This window comes from Delphinus delphis, chromosome 8 (assembly GCF_949987515.2).
Source record: "Delphinus delphis chromosome 8, mDelDel1.2, whole genome shotgun sequence".
Lineage (NCBI taxonomy): Eukaryota > Metazoa > Chordata > Mammalia > Artiodactyla > Delphinidae > Delphinus > Delphinus delphis.
Genome location: NC_082690.1, coordinates 37461470 through 37480770, shown reverse-complemented (window position 1 = coordinate 37480770; position 19301 = coordinate 37461470).

Sequence of the window (19301 nt, the reverse complement as noted above, 5' to 3'; positions counted from 1 at the left end):
ACTTTGATTCTATAATACCTGGAATTCTATTTGGCGCCACCAATATTTTCCAGAGTAAAAACTGGTATGTTTTATACTGGCATAAGTCAAAGTGTATCTTCCCCTTAGTTTCTGTCTGCCATTCTTTCATATTTAATTGAAAGTGATCTAATGTCAGATTCTTGAATGTTCCTTGTGAGGAAAACAAGTAATGCAATGCACCATGAGGAACAACATGAATCTGTGGGTAAGGGTGAGTGTTTCTGTAACATCAGCCAGTGTTTAAAAAAATATATTGCCACCTGCTATGGGTATATAATTAGTTGTGACTGCAAACACATGCAGGCATATTCATTTCTCTTTGCCAAAACTTTAATATTATTTTGGCATTTTATTTATAGGAAATGTAGGGGATGATCAATCAATCCAATGAATGAGAAAAAGCAGTTGGTAATGCAAGCATAGTTATTGTGAAGGAGCCTAGATTTTAAAAAGATACTTTAACAAAAAAAATATATTTTCACTAACAGTATGATGTAAGAGATTCTAACATAGCTAGATTCTAATACTTGAGGACCAGGGAAGACTGACAAATTAAATACAGGTCGGGATTTTCCTTCCTGTAATGCCATATGTATTTATGTGTTTCCACCTTAAACACATATGCTTCAGAAGACAAATGTAAAAAAAAAAAAAAAAAAAGACTAGGCAACATTAAAGTTTTATAACATAATTGTAACTCTAGTAATGAAGTGAATCGCTGCAAATTTTCTTTTTGTGTGTGTCTCCAACATTTAATACAAAAATAACATTATGACAACTTGAAAATTACCCTACTGTAGCACTATCTTTCCATGTTTTTTTCTTCAAACCTTATATAAACATTCTTAGAGGAGTCCAATTTATAGCCATTTTGAAATGGTGGCATTTCAAAATCATAGAGCTTTGTTGTTCTGGGCTAGATATTATCCTCTAAATAATACAATTCCAGTGAGCTGGAACAATCTCCTGCAGTGAATGTTTTAGCAAACAGACTTTTCCCTGAAGCACAGATGAAATTTCATCCAACTGTCAAAATGATCCACAGATTATATCTAAGTGTATGTATTGTCTAAGGATCTGCATTGTCTACACTCAGGTAGGAGGTCAACAGATATCATTCTTAATATTTTCTGGTTGTTATTTGGACCTCCTTTCTCTAGTTGGAAAAGTAGAAATTCAGTAATGAGTTTGTTATCTCAAATAACATTGCCTTATTTATTTATTTATTATTATTTTTTTTTGCGGTACGCGGGCCTCTCACTGTTGTGGCCTCTCTCATTGTGGAGCACAGGCTCCGGACGCGCAGGCTCAGTGGCCATGGCTCATGGGCCTAGCCGCTCCGCGGCATGTGGGATCTTCCCGGACCGGGGCACGAACCCGTGTCCCCTGCATCGGCAGGCGGACTCTCAAACACTGCGCCACCAGGGAAGCTCTTATTTATTTATTTTTTAAAATATATTTATTGAGCTCCTGCTATGTATCAGGCATTGTATAAGGCACTGGGGTCCTACCTGTGAATATTGTCCCTGACTTTGCGTAACTTAGAATCTAATGAAGAATATTGACTGGAAAATATGATTTCATGTTCAATTATTGATGATACTTGTGATAATTCAAATGCTTGGAATTGTGTCTATGAGTATATGTTATAAGGGGAACTGATTTTGTTTCTTAGAAATTGAAGAAGGATTTTCCTGGGTAAATAATGTTTCACCTGAGTACTGAAATAGCACTTAACAGGTGTCCAGGTACGAATGAGGGCAATGATCAATACGAGGAGGCTAAAGTGACCAAAGAAAGTGTTTTGGCAAGGCAGGAAGGAAATACATTGATTTGGACTAGGGTGGGTGGGAAACTTACAGATGTAGATACTAAAGGAAAGTGATAACTCTCCCACAAGTATTCCATATGTCTCATTATCATTGGTGGAATAAGAAATATAGCATCATATAAAGAAAAATAGCTTTGAAATGAGACAGGTATTTATTTGAATGTTACCTATTCTTCTTACTAACTTTGTTACCTAAGGAAACAGCTATCTTCTCTCACTCTTAAAAAGTTTAAAATGGACTGTTTGCATGGTTGTTGTGAGGATTAGAAACAATTTGAGTAAGGTTCTTTGACAAAATGTGTTCAGAAAGAGCTTGGTATCATTAATGGTACTATTATTAATACTATTATTTAATATCAAGATGTCACTTTACTTTAGAACACTCCAGGAAACTGAAAGTTGGAGACAGTTTGCTGTTCCTCTATTTTCAGGAACTTTGAACAATCAAAGTCTTTTGCATAGTTGAAATCATTTTCCCACATGGCCTTTACATAAATGTAATAGTTTCATGTTTTTCTGTACTCCCATTTTTTCTGTTGTTATTGTAAGAATTACTCTAACCTGGATAAGGAACATATTCCTAGTCCTTGACAGATATATAGATAGAAGGAAGGCAGAAAACATACTGGGTGTTCCAAATCGTGAATGATTTTGTAAAACTCAATCCTCTTATCCAGCTGTTGTTCAGTGATATGTTTTGGAGAATGCAAGTCTGCTTTTCATAGTGCACGTATGTAGTGCACTGCTAGAGGCCATTAGACACCTCAGTAAATAAACAGATCTGCATATAAATTAGTACCTTAATTGACATGCAAATTTTGTGATGACAGCTGGAGCAAATGAATTTTTCAGTGAGGGTTACAAATTTGTATGAAGGAAAATATAATACTGTACACTCTTTTATATGTTTAAAAGTGTCTATGGAAACAACTTTATAATACAATTTGGTAAAGGATTATAAAGCAGTTTCAAAGTATGGATTGATGATAGATATAATTTTTATTATGAGGCATTGAGAGGTAATGTGACTTCCTTGTAGTCATAAAGTTAAAATGAATAATACAACTGTATTTAGCCTTAAACTACTAGGCCATGGGGCAAATAGTTTGTAAGACTATAACAGATAGTTATAAGAAAAATACATAAAATAGGTAATAGGAAAGCTAAGCTTTTTTACAAAACTTTCTTTTGTTGTTTGAATTTTGTCTGTTAAAAGGAATTGTTCCTACTAAAACAAGAATGTGTGTGAACATGATACATGTGCAAATGAATGCAAAAATTAGTTCTAAATCTTTGACAACTTTTGAGTTCTAATTTTAAATTTGTCTGAAGGATTATTATTTGTAACTAGTTGATTTTCAAAACTTTAAATTAAGTATGTGCTTCTACCGTGGTGATTATATATTTAGACAATTGAATGCTCCATAAAGGCTAGCAGAGAAACATATTGATAAAGGAAATCTGAATTCATTAAATTTACCACATCAAGGGAAAACATACCTTGATAATAGTGTCTCAGAAGTAGGCTGGAGAAGGATATTTATAGATTTTTGGTGTCTAGGCTCTGGTGTTTTAAGGTAAGTCTTTTAAGGTGGGGCGCTAATAGGGATTGGATAAAAATAACATAATATTTTTGGAAAAGGTATTAAAAAAACTGTTGTCTGGTAAGTGGGGTGTGTTCCTGTGAGCAATCTGTTGTTGCAATATGAGAGAAGTTTGTCCACATGAACAAACTGTTTGGCTAGACAAATTCATTTGTAAGAATTTCTTTAAGAAAACAGTAAAATTTCTTATGTACGTACCATCCTATTTTTCCCAATAAAAATTTCTTGTAACAGAGTCGTGTTAACACAGATGCTGTCAGTTGAGTACTATTGATGCTGGTTATATCAGTTGTCAGTAACCTACTATGTGTCATTCTCTGGCCTAAGCTGGAAGATGTACCTGTACTCTGTGGAGATGATCATTTCAGATGTGCATCTTTATATGAGAGAACCAGCATCTGCTTGTCAGATTATTTTCACTGATATTTTATTATTTTTATGCCATATATTCATGAGAAGGATTGATCTGTAGTTTTATGTACAGTATTGTATTTGCTTTAAAAAGGGCTGGGAAGTGTCTCTACCTTTTTAATGCTTAGGATAACTTATACAACATTTGGACTATGTGATCTTTCATTATTTGGCAGAATTTTCTTGTGAAGTCTTCTATTTCAGCTGATTTTTTTGGGGGGGTATTTTCTTAATAACTATCACAATTTCTTTGATTTCCTTTTGGAATATGTAAGCTAACTCATGAAATCAATGTTGATAGTCTATATTTTGCTAGGAAATTATTGATTTCATATAAGGTCTCATATTTTCACAGGGATCTACATATTAGTCTCTTACAATTTTTTAAGTCACTTGTGTTTCAATGGTTATTTCTCCCATTGCATTTCCTATTTTGGTTTTTTTTGTGCTTTTTTTCTTTGAACAAATTAGCTAGCAGTCTCTGAATGTTGATCTATTAACTATATATTTTTTTGTATTCTCTAGCTCATAATATTTTGCTATTAGTATCTTCCTTTGATTTCCACATACAGCTTTACTTTGTTTTCATTTATCTAGTCTTCTAAACTATAAAGAGTAACTCACTAATTTTCATTCTTTGTATATTACTGGTAAAATTTTTAGTGATATGAATTTTGTCTATTAATAAATTGAATGTACCATGTATTCTGATGTGAATTGGTTTCTTTGTGATTAACTTTTTAAGTCTGTAATTTCAGTGCATAGATTTGTTTGATAAAAGGTTAAAAAATTTCTGGGTAAAAAAGACCTGTCTGTTATTTTATTTGTCTTCTCTTTGTTTTTGTTAGTAATTTCTATTTTTTTTTGTATTTGATGAGAATGAAGATTGTTTGCAATATTTCTAATTTCTAAAAATTAATCATGTTTCTTTTAAACCTATTATAAAACTTTTTTTTTTTTGTAAATATCTTACGGACACTTGGAAAAAAGATGTATTCTCTCTTATCAAGGGGTTGAGTGTGAAATATATCTCTGAGTCTACCTTGTTTTATTGTGTTTAAATATTTTATATTCCTAATTTTTTTTGTCCACTTGATTCACTTTGTACTGAGAATGACATATTAACATTTCTTATTATTAGTGTGATTCTATTAATATGTCCTTGCATCCTCTGCAGTTTTTGCTTCAGGCAGATACTATGTTCTTAGGTTCATAAATTGTAATATATATTATGTGTTCATTGTGAATTGTGGCTTTTAGCATTAATAAAGTGTTCTTTGTCAGGGTTAATGTTTGGAGTTTGTATTCTACATATATATTCTACATATTAACACATTCACTCCTGTTTTTTTTTTTTTCATTTTATTTACCTGATATACTTTTCTTTAACTGAAGTATAATTGATTTACAGTGTTGTGTTAATTTCAGGTGTACAGCAGAGTGATTCAGTTATATATAGAGACATATATGTATATGTACATGTATATATGTATATATATATTCTATTTCAGATTCTTTTCCCTTATAGGTTATTACAAAAGATTGAGTATAGTTCCCTTGTGTTATACAGTAGGTCCTTGTTGGTTATCTATTTTATATATAGTAGTGTGTATATGTTAATCCCCAAACTCCTAATTTATCCTTTCTCCTTCTCCCTTTGGTAACCATAATACTTTTGTCCACTCTTTATTTGTAGTGTTTCTGAATTGCTTTTAGGTGTGCCTCAGAGTAGAGCATAGTTAGATTTCGATTTATGAGACAAATTGATAAAATATTTTTAATTACATGAGTTAATTCAATTGACAGTTATTGATAATTATATGACTGTCTTCAGTATAAGCTCATTCACAATTTTTATAATTATGTATAATTTGTTTTATGTGCTATTTGTTTCCTTGCAAGATGTGGTGTTTTTTTTGCACATAGGAAAAGGTTTGTACCTTTTTAGGAACTTTTATTATTTAATTGTAGTGGTTACTCTTGTACATGTACACATCTATTGTCTTTAGTCTTCTAGTTTTTTTAATATTTTACCAATTTTCCACTTTCTTTTATATCATTTAATGCCACCTATTGACGATACTAAAAAGGTTTACAATAATTTCCCATTTTCCTCCCCTTCTCCTCCTACTTTATTGTTGTATTATTTCTGTTTTATCAAAAGTTAATTTTAAAATTATTTTTCCATCCTCATATCTTTTTTTTTTTTTTTTTGGCCTTAAGTGTACATTTAGTCATTTTAAAATACTCACCATTAGGACTTTTGCTGAGTTGTTTTCAGGCAACATTTTTTTGAAGGAAGGTCACCTCTGGTATATTACTCAAGAAGTGCTGATGGATGCAGAATTTTCTAAGCTAATGTTGAAAAGATTTTCTTTATAATATTGATATTTTAATGACAGCATGGCTAGATATAAAATTCTTTACCTTTGTTCATTGGATTAGAAAAAACACCTGCTTCATTGTTATTTGCTTTGTATGTTGATTTTGAAATTCCTGATGCCAGCCTAATTTTTGCCTTTGAAATTTATCTGACCTTTGTCTTGAAGACTTTATCTTTACTTTTGAAAGCTAAGTATTTTATTTGGCTATTTCTCAGAATGGATCATTCTTCCTCCTCTCTCCCCACTCTGAAGTACTCAATGAGCCCTTTCAACTTTCAGATTTTTTTTCTGAAAATATTTATTGTATTATAGTTTTAAATGTTAGGTCTCTTCTATTGGTTTCTTTTACTTTTTAAAAGATTTTGATAATATGTTGCTCTTTCTTTGTCTTCAATTTCTGTTTTCTTTTTGCCTTTTTTACTTCTTTCTTGATATTATTTTCTTTCTTTTATTGATTGCTCTCCTGTCTTTGTCCTTTACTTTCTTTTACTCTATTCCCTTTTATGCATGATACAATTTATTTTCCACTTCTGAGATAATTATGTCTTTCTCTTGAGTTCAATTAACTCTCTACATTTTTATTCCTATTTTTTGTACATTTCTGTTTTTAAATTTTGGATTTAGTGTTTCTAGCTGTCTTTCATACCCTCACATACTTATTTTTATATATTTTATTCTCTTTGGAGTGCTTACAAAGTTTTCTTCTGGTTCGTGATTTTATTCAGGGGGAAAACATTTTCTTCAATTGATATGTATGAAATTTTTCTCGTTTATTTTATGGTTTGGGGGTTACAATATTGTAGTTTAATGGCACATGCAGATCTAATTATATTGAAGTCATTCAGCAGGTTATATTTATTTGGTTTTCATGGGGATGGAGTTGTGAGTGTTCAAATTTATGGTTTTCTTTTGTCTTGCACAACTGTACTTTTCTCATTTTTCTTCTGTCTTCCTCACATGTGAATTGCTAAAGGGTGCTTCTTCCTTCTTTTTATCTTTCTCTCAGAACCAATATGTTTCTAAGACTTCTTTTTCATTTTACTCCTGCACCTCTAAATTTTTACTACCCTTTAATCATGACTGTTCTTTTAAATTACACAAATTTTATGGTTTATTCTGTATAGTCTGTACTTTTGTCCAGACACTTGAATTTTGGAATTTCAAGATTTAGTGTGGACTCAATCTTTCTGACTGACTTTTAATATCAGTATTAGACCCTTTAACTATAGTTTTCCTTTGTCTCTTGACCACATTTACTGGTTTGTTTTTTGTTTTGTTTTGTTTGTTTCTTGCCTTTGCTTAACACAAAGACTTATGGTGAAGTGGATGTGGGATAGCTAAACAAGTGACTGCACATGGGGATTTGGTTATTATTTTCTTGTTACTCATAGTTATTTTTGATTCTAGGCATTCTCTGCCTTTATGTTTTTGAGAGCATGGCTCTGGTATAGATTCCCTTTCCCTTTTTGTTGTTTATATTATTTTGGAGGAAATTTTAAGAGAAACAAACTTGGCTACAATATTGTCTTTGGCTAAAGTAACTTTCTTCACTTTTTTTTTTTTTTGTGATACGTGGGCCTCTCACTGCTGTGGCCTCTCCTGTTGTGGAGTACAGGCTCCAGACGTGCAGGCTCAGTGGCCATGACTCATGGTCCCAGCCGCTCTGGGGCATGTGGGATCTTCCCGGACTGGGGCATGAACCCATGTCCCCTGCATCGGCAGGCAGACTCTCAACCACTGCGCCACCAGGGAAGCCCCTTCACTATCTTTTTTAAGAGACAAAGTGTCTGAGTTTCATGCTGAAACCACTAGGTGGCATTTTGTGGGGTTCTGAGGAGCTCCAGTTCTTTATGTCTCAGTGCTGAAAGAATTCAGTGAGAGGCAAAGTGACAGATAAGAAGTGATTTATTAGAATAGGACTTGTGACACAAGTGGACAAGGAAGAAGTTGCCATGCCAAGAACTTAGTGGGCTACGGTTTTATTACCAAAAGAAAAGTAGGGTGGGGGAAAAGAGCACCTTCTTCTTCATTCTTGAGTAGGTGCCATGCTTACGTGATCAGTTCCTCCTCTGTGTCGGGCGGGGGAGTTTTCTTGTCCCTACATGGTCAAGCTGGGACTGTCATGGCACTATGGAAAAATTATTTCAGATCTCAGCACAATGAGGATCTTTCACTTTGAAATGTCACCTTTCCATGAATTATTGTTTTTTATGTGTGCAGAAAGCATGTCCTAGGGGTCATTAATTTACCGAGTTCAATGGGCAAGATATGGGTCTCATGCTACCATTGTTTTGGGGCATGTCTCATGCTCTGTTGCATGGTTTTGTTGCTAAGCAAGCCTGTTTTGTTTTGTGATTAAGCAAACCTGCTTTCTTGAGTGATCATTAACTTGCAGGGGTCTACCATATTTTTTCTTTACTTAAAATCCCTTAGTGGGATTGATTAATTACCTACTTTGTTCCTCTACTCTGTTCCTATCAATTTCATGAATAGTCTACTTTAGAGAATAAGAAGGATAGGCAGCTTATATAGTTTGCAATAATTCTGTGTGTATTACGTGAATCTTCTGTAGTATCCTGCTCCACCAGAAGCAAAGTCTGAAATCAGGGAAAAACACACAAATTCACAGAAAACATGTTAAAACTTCATCTGGTGAGATTTGAGGAATAATAAAGGGTTTGGGTCTTATGGCCCTGAGGACCAGGGGTAATATATTTAAGCAGGAAATCTGTGAATGTCAGAGAGTTTGGCCAGTTTTATTTTTTTGAATGCCATCAGTTTTGTATTTCTTTCTGATTGAGACTGATGGAAACAATAAATTTTCCAAGTAAATGATAGGATTTTCAAAGTTTCTTAATAACAGTACCACTAAAAATGGGTGTCACTGTAACTGGAGGTTGGAATATCCAGGTTGAGCATACAAAAATCAAGAAATTTTGTTGCTACTGTCAGAACTGTATTTCTCCAGCTTAAAGGACTTCAAATCATCCTAAGGATAAGAAACACAAATGACAAAGAAAAACTCAATTCCATTTGTAAGTTTCAAAGAGACTGAAGCTTGGGTTACTGTTAACATACAAACTTGAAAATTCTATTGTGATAATGCTGGTGACACGTGAAAACTGTAACAGAGATACACTCAGCAATTTTAGTAAAGATATCTAAACAATGTTTACCTCTGTTGCAATCACACAGATATCGTAGACATGCCAAAAGTTATTTTTATATAATTTACAACCAGATTTTCTGTACCTTACTGATTTCCTCTTTACTTTTTCTATAAATAGAAAAAGGTGCTTTATTCTATTTATTTATGCCTTTTATTGTGGATATATCTATTTCTTCTTGCAATTCTATTTATTTTTTCTCATGTACTCCAAGCTTATTATAAATGTAGTTCCTATTGGTGAATTTGCCCCTTTAACATTATTAAATAATCTTTTTATTATCAGTAATATTCTTTTCTCTGGAATATATTTTGTCTGATGTTAATATTACCCCTTCAGCTTTTTGTGATTAGTGTTATCATGAATTATCATTGCCCATTCTTTTGCTTTTAATCTAATTATGCCTTAAAATTAAAATGGATTTCATAGGCATCCTATAGTTGAATCTTGCTTTTTTATACACACTACTAACTTCTCCCTTTTAATTGAGGTCTTTAGACCATTTACATTTAATACAATTGTTAATAAGTTTGGGCTTACATCTATCATTTTTTCTATTTGTTTTCTACTTGTATTATCTGTTTGTTTAATTCTTCCTCTTTTACTTGCTACCTTAGGATTAATTGAATATTTCTGTGATTCCATTTTATCATTTTTTTGTTTTTATCTATAGTTTCCATATTATCATTTTAGTAGGTTCTTTTAGGAATATATTTTTCATCTTAAATTTAGTATAGTCTATCTTCAAGTGATATTATATCACTTCATGCATAGTGTAAGAATCTTCAAATGTTCTAATTCTTTCCTTGCTGGTTGCACTACTGTTAAACATCTTACTACTGAGTATGTCATAAACTTGACAATACATTGTCATTATTTTTGCTTTAATCAATTATTGTTTTAAACACAAAAAAGTTACATTTTCCAGTTTTCTTTGTTTCTTCTTTTTTTTTTTTTTTTTTTTTTTTTTGTGGTACATGGGCCTCTCACCACCGCAGCCTCTCCCGCCACGGAGCACAGGCTCCGGACATGCAGGCCAAGTGGCCATGGCTCATGGGCCCAGCCACTCCATGGCATGTGGGATCCTCCCAGTGTGGGGCACCCACACCCCCTGCATTGGCAGGTGGACTCCCAACCACTGTGCCACCAGGGAAGCCCTCTTCTTTTATTTAGATTTCCTTCTGGTCTAATTTTTCTTCTGCCTGAAAGATTTCCTTATAAATTTATTTTAATGGAGGTCTGCTGGTGATGAATCCGCTTCTGTTTGTCTGAAAGTATTTTTATTTCTTTTTTATTCTTTAAATATATTTTCAAGAAATATAGATTTCTAATTTGACACCTTTTATTTTTATAACACTTCAAAAAAATTTAAAATGTCTCCTGCTTTATTAAATGAAGATAAATCTGCTATTAATCTGATCTTTTATCCCCTGTAGCTAATGTATTCCTCCCCATCCCCCAGTTGCTTTAAACATTTTTCTCTATCACTGGTTTTCAGCAATTTGGTCATGATATAACATGGTGTACTTTTCTTCATATTTATTCTGTCTGGGTTTTACTGAGCTTCGTTGATATGTGAGTTTATATTACTAATCAAATTTGGAAATGTTTTAGCCATTATTTCTTCAAATAGTTCTTCTCCTCTCCAACTACCATCTCAATTAAGGAATGTATATAAAGTCATTTGGAGTTTTCCAGAGATCATTAATGCTGTACATTTTTAAAAATCTTTATTCTTATTGTGCTTAATTTTGGATAGATTCTAGTGCTGTGTCTTCAGGTTTACTAACTTTGTTTTCTTCAATGTCTGATGTGCCATTAATCCCATCCAGTTGTATTTTTTTTTTCATTTTATCCTTGTAGTTTCCATTTCTAAAACTTTAATTTGGGTCTTTTTAAAAATATTTTTTGTTTCTACTTAATATTTTTAGCCTTTTGTATAGCATCTTGGACAATTGTAAGTTACAATACTTGTTTTTTTTATATTCTTTGTGTACTAATTCTATCATATGTGTAATAACTGGGTTGATTAAATTTTCTCTTCATAGTTGGTTCTATTTTCCTGATTTTTATACTTTATATTGTTTGGTGCTTGATATTTTTGCATTCCTAGTTATGTTTTGTGTTTAATTCTGGTACATAGTTAAGTTACTTGGAAACAGCTGGGTTCTTTGTAGTATTTATTTTAAGCATTATTTGGTAGGACTAGAGGACTATTAGTCTAGGGCTAATTTTGAACCACTGCTGGCAAAATTCCTCTTAATATTTTTCAGTATCTTGTTATTTATGAGGATTTTGGTTATTTATGGTGGGAACCAAATCTATTCTTAACCCTGCATTACCTAAGGGTATTATTCTCTCTAATTGTTTTGGGGCATATCTCTTCCTAACAATGGATAGCTTCATTACATACTTGTACTGATTATTGCTCAGCCAAAAATTTCAGGGTGATTCTCTTCAGATCTCTGGAGCCCCCTCTATGTGGATCTCTTTCCTCTCTGGCATTCTGCCTTATGCAATTATAAAGTGGTTTGTGTTTTTCCCCAGACTGTTTCCTTTATCATCTGCTACAACACGTTATTCTCATATCTAAATATGGAAACTTTATTATCCTACTTTTAAATTTTTATTTTACTTTACTTTTTTTTAAGGAATACTTTTTATTTTTTGTGCTGCATGACATGTGGGATTTTAGTTCCCGGATCAGGGATCAAACCCATGCCCCTTGCAGTAGAAGCATGGAGTCTTAACCACTGGACCTCCAGGGAAGTCCCCATACTTTTTAAAATTAAAGTGAAATTTAATTCAAGTCTATAGACATAGATATACATATACATATGCACTAACATATACATATATAGAGATTATTGTTTCTTCTGTGAATAAAACATTATGAGAACTGATATATGAAGAAAGGATGCCCTATCTTATAATCAAATAATATCCACCTTCCAAGATGCAAATCTAGTAAAGCCTCAGTCAATCACTTCCATTGTCCTGCAAATGGATATTTTCTATTTTCTGAATTCTAGTAGTTCCTTGTAACTATTGCAGAGTAAGTCATTTATTTCTTCCTCATGTAAACAAAATGATAATTTTACCTCTCCAAGTATTTATGGGTACATATCAGCAACCTCTTTTTAGTGTGTGTTGTATAGTGGAGCCTGGAAATCTGAAATCATATTTATTAGACTTCCTTTGAAGTTAGCATTCTGCCTGATTATATGCTCTTAATATCTAAATTGAGTTGACTTGGGAAAGATAAATGTACTGAGGAATCAATTTGATGGTATGATTCTGAGTAGATGGGGAAAGACCCTGGTGATTTTCAATTTTAGCACTATTCTTATGTTTTATCTTTTGAATCACAACAAGACAAGAGTTCCCTTGGCAACTTCACTTCTGTGTTTTATTTTTTGAGAATTTTTCCTGAGTGCTCACACTAGTTTCCATTTCCTTAGTCCTTCCAATGATTATTTAAATTATTAATAGGTAATTCCCAAAATTAATTCACTTCTAAGAATAAATATCTTTAAACTTTAACTGTGAAATTGAACTTGCACTGATACTTTTCCCTGCAACATAGACATGCATTGGAATTCTGCAAGTAGAAAAGTTTATTATTTTTATTTTAGCCATGTCTCCAGCTATACACCAGATAGGTGGATGTGAAAATAAATGACTTTAATTTAGCTCTTTATATTTTCCTGTATATAAAAATATAATCCTTTCATCAGGATGTTTATTTGATTATGTGTACTAATATGCAAGAAATTGCTTGAATTACATGGCATATAGAAGTCACACAAAAATGATTTATGTCTTTGCCAAAAGCATTAAAGAAAAGCTTTCTAACCAAGCTGATTTTATAAATTGAATCTTTTGTAATGTTAAAGCCAAGAGCATTTCCAGTATAGACAAAATGAAGTACAGTAGTTTCCCCTTATTTGTGGTTTTGCTTTCCATGTTTCCAGTTATTCACATTCAACCATGTCTGAAAATATTAAATGGAAAATACTAGAAATAAACAATTAACAAACTTTAAACTTAGTGCCATTCTGAATGGCTTGCTGAAATCTTGTGCCATTCTGTTCAATCTTGTCCAAGATGTGAATCGTCCTTTTGTCCAGTGTATCCTGTCCATTAGTCACTTAGTAATCATCTTGGTTATCAGATGAATATCATGGTATCACAGTGTTTGTGTTCAAGTAACCCTTATTTTGCTCACTAATAGCCCCAAAGCACAAAAGTAGTGATGCTGGCAATTTGCATCAGCCATAAAGTGCTTATTTTAAGTGAAAAATGGAAAGTTCTTGACTTAATATAAAGGAAAGGAAAATAAATGTATACTGAGGTTTCTAAGATCTACAGTAAAAATCATTCTTCTATTTGTGAAATTGTGAAGAAGGAAAAAGAAATTCATGCTAGTTTTGCTGTTGCACCTCAAACTGCAAAGGTTATTGCCACAGTGAGTGATAAGTGCTTAGTAAAGATGAAAAAGTCACAGAAATTTTATTACTGTGAATTGTTATAATTGCTCTATTTTGTTACTAATTATGGTTGCTAATTTCTTACTGTGCTTAATTTATAAATTAAACTTTATCATAGAGATATATGTATGTGAAAGGGATTTTAAAATAGGCATTAAAAAGATATTTAGTTACAAATTGTTTCTAAACAAAAACAAAAAAAGAAACATCAAAAAATGGAACTATAAAAAAAACTTATAAAACAGAAAAATGCAATATATTATATTTAAGAATGTGTTGGATGGGCTCATAGTAGAGTGGCAATAAAAGTGGATAGAATAATTAACTTGAGGAGAAATCAACAGAATTTAAACAATCTGAATGACAGAGAAAGTGGAATTTAGAACAATAAATAAATGGAGTTTTGGGAACCTGTTGAACTGTAACAAAACCCATTTATAATATCAGAATCCCAGAAAGAGAGTAAATAATGGCTTGTAAAGAGTATTCAATTAAGTAATAGCTGAAAATAAAATCAAATTTGGCAAAAGACACAAATCTACAGAGTCAAGAAGCTGATCAAAACCAAAACAAGAAGGAAAACATCAAAGAAATCCATGCCAAGACATGTCAAAATTAAACTTTTGAAAACCAAAGACAGGAAAAAAATTTATTGAAAGTTTCCACAAAGAAAGGATGTATTACCTATTGAGGGGGACATATTGAATGACAGCAGATTTTCTGCTCAAAACCATGGAGGACAAAACAAAGCCCAACAATATTTGTCAAGTTCTGAAAGAAAATACATTTCCACCTGGCATCCTATATCCAGAAGAAGTATATTTAAGGAACAAGAAGTAAGTAAATACATTCTCAGACAAATGAAAAATAGAGGAATTTGCTTAAAGGACACCTGCCATTAAAGATCATGGATGAATTTCTTTAAACATAAGAATATAATTTTTTAAAAAGGAAATTAGACTTCTGATTCTGGTTCAACATATAAGGATCTTAGAACTCACCACTACTTCCTAACAGCAAGTAAAATGCCAAAATGAAAAAAAACACAGCAACAACAATAAAACTCTTCTTAGGTTCATCAGAAAAATGATGCCACAGTGCAAACTGATTCTCTCAAATTTGGGGGGAGATACACATACAGAGAACAGAGAATCACAACTTACCAGAGTAGAAACTGATCAGCAGATACCTTCACATGAACCAGTGCCAGGGTAAAACAGAAAACAAAAACACAGAAGTATAATTGAAAAATTGCAGAAGCTCAGTGTGGACAATCTGAGAGTTTAAAAGTCTCTACCTTATCCTCACAAGTAAAAAGCTGAACAGAGTGAAAAATTAATTCTTCTAATATCCTTACAAGAGGCAAGGACACAGGACTCCACAGCCACAAAGACTGGAGAGACAGACAGCAGATATTCGGAGACATTACTTACTACAACAGAGACTCATGAGTGGAAACTGTCCTGGGAACCAGTGCCAGGGTAAAGAAAGCTAAACATTAAATGACAAGTTGTTAGAGGCTCAGAGTGGAAGTCTCAGAGAGTTAGAATCTCCAGGGGGACTCCATCTAGGGAATCCCACAATATTGTGAGATTTACCACCAGGAGCTTGAACAGATTCTCACAATAAATATTGGAGAAAATTCCTGTCATAATTAGGCAGTAGGAGGTGAAAAGGAGCCATTTTGAAATACAGCAGAACACACTGTTCTTCGTAAGACTTACCTTCAGAGGAAACTAGTTAGCCAGAGCCTAACTTACTGGGGTATTTATTATCAGAGCCTAACTGACCTGGGAGAAAGGAAATATCCAACTCGACTGCACTCTAGTTATTATTTCATACTTAAAGGGGGTGAAAAAACTGAGAAACACTCATGAAAATGGCACAGACTCACTAAAAGACTGAGAACTAATCAGAGTACTATAGAATTCTTCCCCTTTCTATATGACTCACAACCAAAGTACTAAAGGCCTATATACAGCAGTTCCTTTTGCCTGAATCATCATGTCTTGCTATCAAGAAAATAATTACAAGGCATGACAACAACAACAAGAAAAACATACTTTAAGACATTGAACAAGTATCAGAACCAGAGTCAGATATGGAAGAAATTTTAGAATTATTAGACAAAGAATTTTTTTAAACTATGGTTAATACACTAAGGGCTTTAATGAAAAAAATAGACAGCTTTCAACAACAGATGGATGAAGTAAGGAGAGAGATGGAAATTCTAATAAATAATAATAAAAAATGCTTGAGAGAAAAAGAAAACATTGTAACAAAAAGAATGCCTTTGGTGCATTAATAGAGTGGATATGGCTGAGGAATGAATCTCAGAGCTTGAGACTATCTTATTAGAAACTTCCAAAACAGAAAAGCAAAGAGAAAAATAACTGAAAACATGTAACAGGATATCCAAAGATTGTGAAACAAATACAAAAGGGATAGCATATGCATAATGTAAATAAGAGTAGGAATAGAAAGAGAAAAAGTAACAGAGCAATAATTAAAGCAATAGTGACTGAAAGTTTCCCATGTAAATGACAGACAACAAACCACAAATTCAGGAAGCTCAGAAAACACCGAGCAGGATAACTGTCAAAAAGATCTACACCTACTCATATTGTATTCAAACTTCAAAAAAATCAAATTTAAGGAAAAAAAATACTGAAACAATCCAAAGGGCAGAAAATCATCTTATTTATAGAGAAGTTAGGGCAAGATTTATATCTGACATCTCTTCGAAAACCATGCAATCAAGAAGAGAGTAGTACAAAATACTTAAAATGTTGGGATTAAAACAAAAAACCTAACCTAGATTTTTGTACCATGTGAAATTATCCTTCAGAATTGAAGGAGAAATAAAGACTTCCTAAGACAAACTAAAACTGAGGGAATTTGTTACAAAAAGACCTTTCTTGCAAGCATTTTTTTTAAATAAAGCTTTTTAGAGAGGAATAAAAGGGTCAGAAACTTGAAAATATTAAATAAGTAAAACAATAACTTATTGTTTTACATTTTAAACTGATCTAACAGGTAAAAAATTTTTTAATATATTTGATCCTCTAGGCTTATATATATGCTTATGTATGCTTATATATGTGAAATGAATGACAGTAGTGACATGAGGGATAGGAGAGAAATTAGGATTTAAAAAAAAAATTTATTATGAGGTACTTGTACCACAGGTGAAGGAGTGTAGTGTTATTTGAGAGTGGACTTGGATTAGTATTAGGTGTGCAAATTCTATGTCAACTACAAAAAAAATTTTAAAAAGACATATACTATGATAAGAAAATTACAAAAAAACAATCATTTGAACTGCACAATTAAATCATAAATGACAGAAAAAGAGTGGAGAACAAAAATAGAAAAAAAGGGTAACAAAAATAAAATAGTAACATGTATGTTAATACAAATTCAACTATATCAATAATCAATTTAACCATCAATGGTATTTATACACAAATTAAAAGACAGGTTATCAAAGTGAATCACAAAGCAATAACTAATCATATGTAATTTAAAGAAACTCACTTTATACATAATGGCATATATAGATTAAAAGTAATAGTATGGAGAAAGATATACCATACTAACACTAATCAAAAGAAAGAGGGAGTAGTATATTAATTTTAATCAAAGAAGACTTCAGAGCAAAGTAAGTTATCAGGGATAAAATGTGGCATAATGATAAAGGGATCAATATTTCAAATAACACAGCAATCTTTATTGTCATGTGCTTAATAAAAGAGCATCAAAGTGTATGAGGTAAAAGCTGACAGAATTGCAAGAAGAAATAGATGAATCCACTATGAACCAAGATGAAATAGTTGATCAGAATCATCCTATTACAATTAAAGTAATTGAACTTATAATTAAAACACTCCCCAAAAAACAAATTTCCAGGTGCAGATGGTTTCACTGGAAAATTAACAGTTTAAGAAAAATGAACTTCAATTTTACAAAATCTCTTCCAGAGAATAGAAAAATAGAAAACACAACCTGACAAATTTTATGAGAACACAATTACCCTGTTACCAAAATCAGAGATAGTACACACACACACACACACACACACACACACACACACAAACTACAGATGCACATATCTCATGCATTTATAAAAAATATTCTGTGTACACTTATATACAAAAAAAGCCAAAATATTAGGAAACAAAATTCAATAGTGAATAAAAAGTTTATACCATGACCAAGTGAGGTTTATTACAGAGAGGCAATGTTTGATCAAAATGTGAATATCAATCAATGCAATCCACTATATTAACAGGTTAAAAAGAAAAAAAATACATTATCATGTGGATTGATGCAGAAAAATAATTATTTGAGATAATTCAACGTCTATTAATGATAAGCCTCTTGACAATGTCAGAGTAGAGGGGAATCATTTACAATTTGATAATGTGCATCTTTAAAGATCCCTGTAACTAATAGTATCATTCTGTGAATAATGACTAATTGTTTCTCCCTGTGGATCAGGAACAAATCTAGGATGTCCATTCACATTCAACATAATAGTGGACATTCTAGCCACTGCAATAAGCCAAGGAAAAAGCATACATATTGGTAATAAAAGTATCCCTATCTGTACATGTCATGATAATCTATGAAGGAAGTCCATAGGAATCTACATTTGAAAAAAAATCAAAAACTTGCTAAAGATGATAAATGAATTCAACAATGTCATAAGATACACAATCAACCCATAAAAATCATTATTATTTATAATTCTATATACTAACAATGAAAGTTCAGAACCAAAATTAAAGCCACAATAAAATTTACAGTCACTCCAAAGAAGGTGAAGTACTTAAAATCTAAAAAGCATATACTTAATAAAACACATAGAAGGCCTTTTATGCTGAAAATATTAATGAAACAAATCAAATACCAAAGAAATAGATACAGTGTGTCCATTGATTGGAAGACTAAATATAATAAAGATGTCAATTCTCTCCCAAAATGATCTATAAACAAATAAAATTCCTATTAAAATCTCAGAAGGATTTTTATGGACATAGACAAGTTAAGGTTATATAGAATAGCATAAGACCTAGAATAGCTTTTAAAAATCTCGACAAAGAAGAATAAAGTGGTAGGAATTCCTTTACCCCTTGCTCAGGTTTATTAAATACCTCCAGTAATCAAGAATGCATTGATTTTGTGGAGGTGGAGATACATAATTCAATGGAACAGAATAGAGAACTCAGAAATAGAAACACACAAATATGTTTGAATGATTTTTTATAGAGTTGTGAAAGGAACTCAATGGAGAATGGTTAATTTTTCAACAAATGGTGCTGGAAAAATTCGAAATGCATGGGCAAAAATAAAGCCATTATCTAAACCTCACACCTTATACAAAAATTAAC